The sequence below is a fragment of the Phascolarctos cinereus genome, unplaced genomic scaffold (assembly GCF_003287225.1).
Source record: "Phascolarctos cinereus isolate Bilbo 61053 unplaced genomic scaffold, phaCin_HiC Scaffold_5;HRSCAF=322, whole genome shotgun sequence".
NCBI classification, from domain to species: domain Eukaryota; kingdom Metazoa; phylum Chordata; class Mammalia; order Diprotodontia; family Phascolarctidae; genus Phascolarctos; species Phascolarctos cinereus.
This window is the reverse complement of record NW_027555958.1, coordinates 372412679-372419240: the sequence shown is the minus strand read 5'-3', so window position 1 is coordinate 372419240 and position 6562 is coordinate 372412679. Positions and strand designations below refer to the sequence as shown.

General features: G+C 40.4%; 1 pseudogene; it reads right to left on the bottom strand.

The window, feature by feature from the left end:
- Nucleotides 1–596: 596 nt before the first annotated feature.
- On the bottom strand, nucleotides 597–4415 carry LOC110222716 (importin subunit beta-1 pseudogene; annotated as a pseudogene).
- Between the last annotated feature and the right edge of the window lie 2147 nt (nucleotides 4416–6562).

The window sequence follows — 6562 nt, the reverse complement described above, 5'->3', positions numbered from 1 at the left end:
GAATGTGGATACTGCCTCATTCACACACACTCATTCTTAGACTGAAAAAATCCCTCACCCTCCTATTAGCCCACACACATACAGTACCCTGTGGCAAAGGTACACCGAAGGTCGGTTCGAAAGCCAGGCTCCATCTCTACAGAGGATGGGCCTTTAACAACAAAGCACCACAGCTGAACCCAGTCCTTCTTCTCCCACACTAGTCATTCTACTCGGCCCTGGCCAAAAGATAGAAAAGCTAGTTCTAGCCTCTCTTGTGAAGATATAGCTCTCTCTGTGTCTGTCTGTCTGTCTCTCTTACCCTCTCTTGCTCTCTTTTTCAAAGCACATAAATCCCATCACTCTTCTCTTTTCCAAGATGGCCAATGTAGTAGTTTTTTTAGGGAAGTCAGTGCTTAGCTCACTAACTGCACTGCTATTGGTTGCTGCTTTTGCTGTGGCAGAATTTTCAGTGTGGTGTGTTTTCAAGCCTCGCTCACTCATCCTCTCATTTCCAAACATTCAGCATCCATGCACACTCTTCTCTTCTGGCTTTTCCGAAAGATTGGAGATTTCCAGTGGGGGTCTCAGGTGTCATCCCAATCAATGGTAACAGATCAACCTTGGTTCTTCAATTTCCTCGGTTCTTTTGTTGCCCAGCTAGCAAAGGGTTTTGTTTTGTTTGTCTTGGATCTTCATCCTTCAGTTAATAGTTCATGGATCAAGGGTCTGGCCTCTACTAATTTCAGTACATCCTTCCCAAAAATTGTGCATAAGTCTCCTATCAGTCGAGCAGCGCAAGCTATTACTACATCTGTGTTATCCTCATCTCCAGCGATGTGATTGATGAAGGAAAGAATAAATTCTACTCAGGGCTGCACAGCATCACATCTGGGTGCACGTTTTCCTAGTCTCCCTTTAGTCCTTAGGTGATTCTGGTGTAGGTTTCCAAGCACCCTTCCCTTAGCTTATTCAGATAATCCACCATGTCATAGATTTGTCCACCTGGGCTTGGGAGGCCTGCTGGAGGGTATTCAATACCATCTCAAGGTACTTCTTAAACTCTCCCCCAATTGCAAGGGCTATATCATCAAATACTGACAGAATCTGTGCCTTGACAGACCTGCGGAAATTTTCATTTCCTAAGTTCTCCAACAGCAGCTGCATCATCTCATCACAGAAAGGTAGAATGTTGGGCTCAGTACAAGTCTCCCACCAGGACTACATCTACCTAACAAACCTGGTAGTCAGCATAATTCTTCAAACCAATGCCCAAGAAGGGTTTAAAGGCATGCACGTATTTCAGGAATTCACAACCCAACACTTCTACCAATGTGCTCACAGCCATCAGGGGATCATCTTGAACCACCCCAGACCCTACTGTGCTCTGGAATATCCTCAGCAAGGATGCCATGACTACATTAGAAATCTGCAAAGTGTCCTGGTGCTGCACTTTCTGAAGAACATTCTGAAGAGTAGCACAGAACAAAGACTGAAGGTCGTTGAATTAGATTCTCTCTGGTATGCTCTGGATGTGAGACTCCATCTGCAGCATTTGCTGCAGCCACTCCGTGATGACCAATGTTGTTTTCTGGACTGCAGGATAACAGTCCTCAGCACTGTTTTTCACTGTTTCTGTCAGGGCTTCATATGCAGCACTCCTCAGGTTGTTCTAATGTCCATGAGGTCTGTCTGTGGTCTCTAGGAGCTTGTAGACTATGAGTTCAAATGAAGTAGATAAACAATAGGTAGCTGTTTTTTCCTGATCATCAGCTACATCTGCAGCTTCATAGGCAGCTTGAGCTAGACTAGAGCAAGCCCAGCACACAATGGAAGGCACTCTGGGCTCTGTGCTCAGGCCCTCTATATCAAACCTTTCTAAAATTCTATTCACCTCCTTAACTTCTTTTTTGTTTATTTTGTGGTTAGATTTATTTAGTTTAGACAGGGGGAGGTTGAGGTCCCCCACTATAGTATAGTTTTGCTGTCTATTTCTTCCTATAACTCCCTTAACTTCTCCTACAAGAGTTTGGAAGCTATACCACTTGGTGAATATATGTTTAGTAATTATATCACATTATTGTCTTTGGTGCCTTTTAGCAGGATACAGTTTCCTTCCTTATCTCTTTTAATGAGATCTATTTTTGCTTTCTCTTTGTCTGAGATCAGGATTGCTATCCCTGCTGTTTTTTTTACTTTAGCTAAAGCATAATATGTTCTAATCCCACCTTTCACCTTTATCCCATGTGTATCCCTCTGTTTCAAAATGTGTTTCTTGTAAAAAACATATTGTAGGATTATGGTTTTTAATTCATTCTGCTATCCACTTCTGTTTTATGGGAGAGTTCATCCCATTCACATTCACAGTTATAATTACTATCTGTGTCTTTCTCTCCATCCTATTTCCCCTTCCTGTTTATGCTTTTATTTGTCCTTTCTCCCTTCCCCCTCAAAAGAGTTTTGCTTTGACCACCATTTCCCTTAATCTTCCCTCCCTTCTATCAGCCGTCTCCTTTTTCTTTCCCTTTTCCCTTACTACTTCTTCTCTCCCTCCTAACCATCCCCTTCCCTTTTCTTTCCCCTTTTCCCTTCTATTTGCCTACAGGGCAAGTTTGATTTCTATACCTGAGTATGTTATTCCCTCCTTGAGCCAAATTCAATGAGAGTAAGATTCAAACACTGCTCATCTTCCTTCTTTCCTTCTACTGTAATATGTTTTTGTGCCTCTTCATGTGATGTAATTTACCCTTTTATGTCTCCTTTCCTCTTCTCCTCTTACAATCCCTTTTCACCTCTTAAATAGTTTTTTTATCATTACATCAAAGTCAATTTATACCCACACCTTCTGACTATGTATATCCCTTCTAAATGTCATAATAAAGATACAGTTCTCAAGAGTTACAAGTATCATCTTCCCATGTAAGTATGTAAACAGTTTGCCCTTATTGAATAACATGTTTTTTTTTTCCTTTCCTGTTTACTTTTTTTGTCTCTCTTGAGACTTGTATTAGAAGATCAAATTTTCTCTTGAGCTCTGGTCTTTTCATGGGAATGGTCTGGAAGTCTCCTATTTCACTGAATATCCATCTCCTCACCTGAAAGATTATGCTCAATTTTGCTTGGGTAGTTGATGCTTGGTTATAATCCAAGCTCCTTTGCCTTACGGAATATCATATTCCAAGCCCTCTGATCTTTGAATGTAGAAGCTGCAAGGTCCTGCATAATCCTGACTGTGGCACCTTGATATTTGAATTATTTCTTTCTGGCTGCTTGCAGTATTTTCTCTTTGACCTGATAATTTTGGAATTTAGCTGTAATATTCCTTGGCATTTTCAATTTGGGATCACTTTCAGAAGGCAATCAGTGGATTCTTTCAGTGACTATTTTACCCTTTGGTTCTAGGACCTCAGGGAAGTTTTCCTTGATTTCTTGGAAGATGCTGTAAAGACTCTCTTTTGTTCATCATGGTTTTTAGGTAGACCAATAATTCTTAAATTATCTCTCCTAGATTGATTTTCCAGATCAGTAGTTTTTCCAGTGAGGTATTTTACATTTTCTTCAATTTTTTCATTCTTTTGATTTTGTTTGTCTGAGTTTTTTTTTCTTTCTTTCTTTTTTTTTTTGGTGAGGCAATTGGGGTTAAGTGACTTGCCCAGGGTCACACAGCTAGTAAGTGTCAAATGTCTAGTCTGAGACTGTATTTGAACTCAGTTCCTCTTGATTCCAGGGCTGGTGCTCTAGACACTGCGCCACCTAGCTGTCCCTTGTTTGTCTGATTCTTGATGTCTCATACGGTCATTAGCTTCCACTTGCCCAATTGTAATTTTAATGAATTGTTTTCTTCAGTTAGCTTTTGTACCTCCTTTTCCATTTGGCCAATTCCACTTTTTTTTGTTGTTGTTAGGCAATGGGGTTAAGTGACTTGCCTAGGGTCACACAAGTAGTAAGTGTTATGTGTCTGAGGCCAGATTTGAACTCAGGTCCTCCTGACTCCAGGACTCCATCCACTGCACCACCTAGCTGACCTCCAATTCTACTTTTTAAGGAGTTGTTTTCTTCAGTGTACTTTTTCCCATTTTGTTAGTTGTATTTTTAAAAGAATTGTTCGATTTTTCTTCTACCACTCTAATTTGCCTTTTAAAATCCTTCTTGAGCTCTTCCAAAAAGGCTTTTTGGGCTTGAGATCAGTTCATATTCCTCTTTGAGGTTTTAGATGTGGATGTATTGATGATGCTATCCTCTTCTGAATTTGTGTTTTGATCTTCCCTGTCTCCATAGTAAGAATCTATGGTCTTTGTTTTTCTGTTGCTTTTTGCTTATGCTATTGGCCTTTTTCCAGGCTTTTAAAGTTGATATTTGATTCTGGGGCACAGGGAACACAGAGGGCACTGTCCCACACTTTTTGTGCTGGGAGCTAAGGGCCTTTTTACTGGCATTGTGTGCTGGGGCCTGAGGTTCTAGCAGCTGGAGGCTATAGAGGCTGTAGCTTGCCTGGTGCTGATCTGGAGCTGGAGGTGGTGGCTGGTGTGTGCTGAGGCCAGCTGGGGTTTTTCTGCATTTCCCTGGGGTTACACTGAAGCTTGCAAAATGGAGTATGGGTCTGGGGGTGGTCTGGCTGCTGGAGGGTGCCTCCTCACCTGGGGCTGCACTAGAGCTTGGGTAGGCTCAGCTGCTGGTAGATGCCTGTGTGCCATGCAAATGGTAGTTCTCCAAGCTGGTGTCTGCCGGTTCCCCTGGCTATGCCAAGGCACTCAGGGGTCCTAGTATTGGTGCTTGCCCACTCCACCTCCCTGGGGCTCTGAATTTCCTACTGGTTTGCTGAGGTGGGGTTTGCTGCTGGCTTGCTGGGATGCCTCCCATTCTCTACCGGTCCCCTTCAACCACAGCAAGAGGGACCTTTCCCATTAATGCCCTTAGCCTCATGAGCCAAAAAACTGCTACCTCTCATCTTTCTGCTGGCTCCACCATTCTAGGATTTTTTCTGAGGTGGCATTTTCTGGGTTTTTCAAAGTCAATAAGGGAGAAAGAGAGCGATTTATTGCTTACTCTGCCATCTTGGCTCCCAGAAGTCCCACATTGTTAATTTTCAACCTACATCTTTTCATCTTTTCCATGAGGATGACATGAGAAAATTGACAAATTATTTACTGAATATTTTTTGAAATATGTACTTTGTTCCTTTGATCTACTAGCCTTATTAACTTATCAAAAAAAAGAGAGATTAATCTGAAATGATCTGTTCTTTATGAAAACATGTTGATTCTTAAAGGCTGCTTCCCTTTCTAAATACCCATGCATCATCTCATTAATAATACATTTTAGAATTTTTCCTGAAATCAAAGTCAAACTTAACAATTTATAATTTACTAATTCCACCCCCTTTTCTATTTTGAACATTATGACATTTGTGTTCTTCCATTACTCATACTTCTCTTATTTTCTAATTTTTTTTTTCAAATTGTCTCAGCAATCTCATCTATCGGTTCTTTCAAGATCTTAGAAACTATTAACCAACACAACAGGATTTAGTAAGCACCTACTATATGATGGTCACTGTGCTAAGATACATCTTGATCTGGTAATTTTGAACTCATTTAGGTATTGTCTTACCATATCATATATTTGGGTCTTCAATTTCCATTTTTTTGTCTGGACTTTTAGTAGATCTTTCTCTTTGGAACAGAAAACTAGAACACAATTTGAGTCAAATAGTTCTTCTCACTCAATGTAATCCATAGTCAATGCCACCACACCCATCTACACTAAGCAATGGTCCTATCTCTTCTGTATGATTCCCCTGCTTCCCACATAGCTTAACAATCCCCTACCCCATTTTTGTTCTTAGCTTTTCTTACTAGACTCAGCTATTTTTCAGCCTTATCACTTCTGTTACTATTTTGACAGACTGTGCTATGCTTCTCTATTCATCCTTAGTTAACTGCTCTTACTTCCATCTTCTATACTTATCTTTAAAACTTTGGAGCTAATCGATAAATTCTCTGTGGAGCCACATCAGTCTCTGCAGACAGTTCCTTCTTTTCTAACTGATCAGAATCACTTCTTCCCGCATTGATTTATGTGGGCAAAACTAATTCTAGACTTTAGAAATTTTATTCATGAAGGTATTCCATCACTCTTGAACTGGCTTCTCCTACAGAATTTTAGGCATAATATCTTACCTATCCTTTCCCTGAACCTTTTGAAACTGACTCCCTATGCTCACTTCCAATCTAAGATATGAATCCAACTAATCTTAGACTTCCTTTTCTCTATTACAAATTTTACAGTGGACAATTAAATAATGATGCCCTCAAAGGTCCATAGAAAGTCTATCAAATTTCACCCTCAGTGGTGGTGACCAAACCAGCCCTGCTGTTTCTACATCTTTAAGGTTCATTTCATGGATATCATATTGAGAAGGGATAATAGTAAGTTATAGTGACATTCGTTGTACTAGAATATGATTCTCTTTTACTCTTTAGTCTGAGTGTTGAGTGGACAGAACAGGGAGAAAATCTACAGGCCCTAAAAAAATGAAGAGCTCTGAAGAACTTTCACCTAGAATGTAGTGAAATCATAGGAT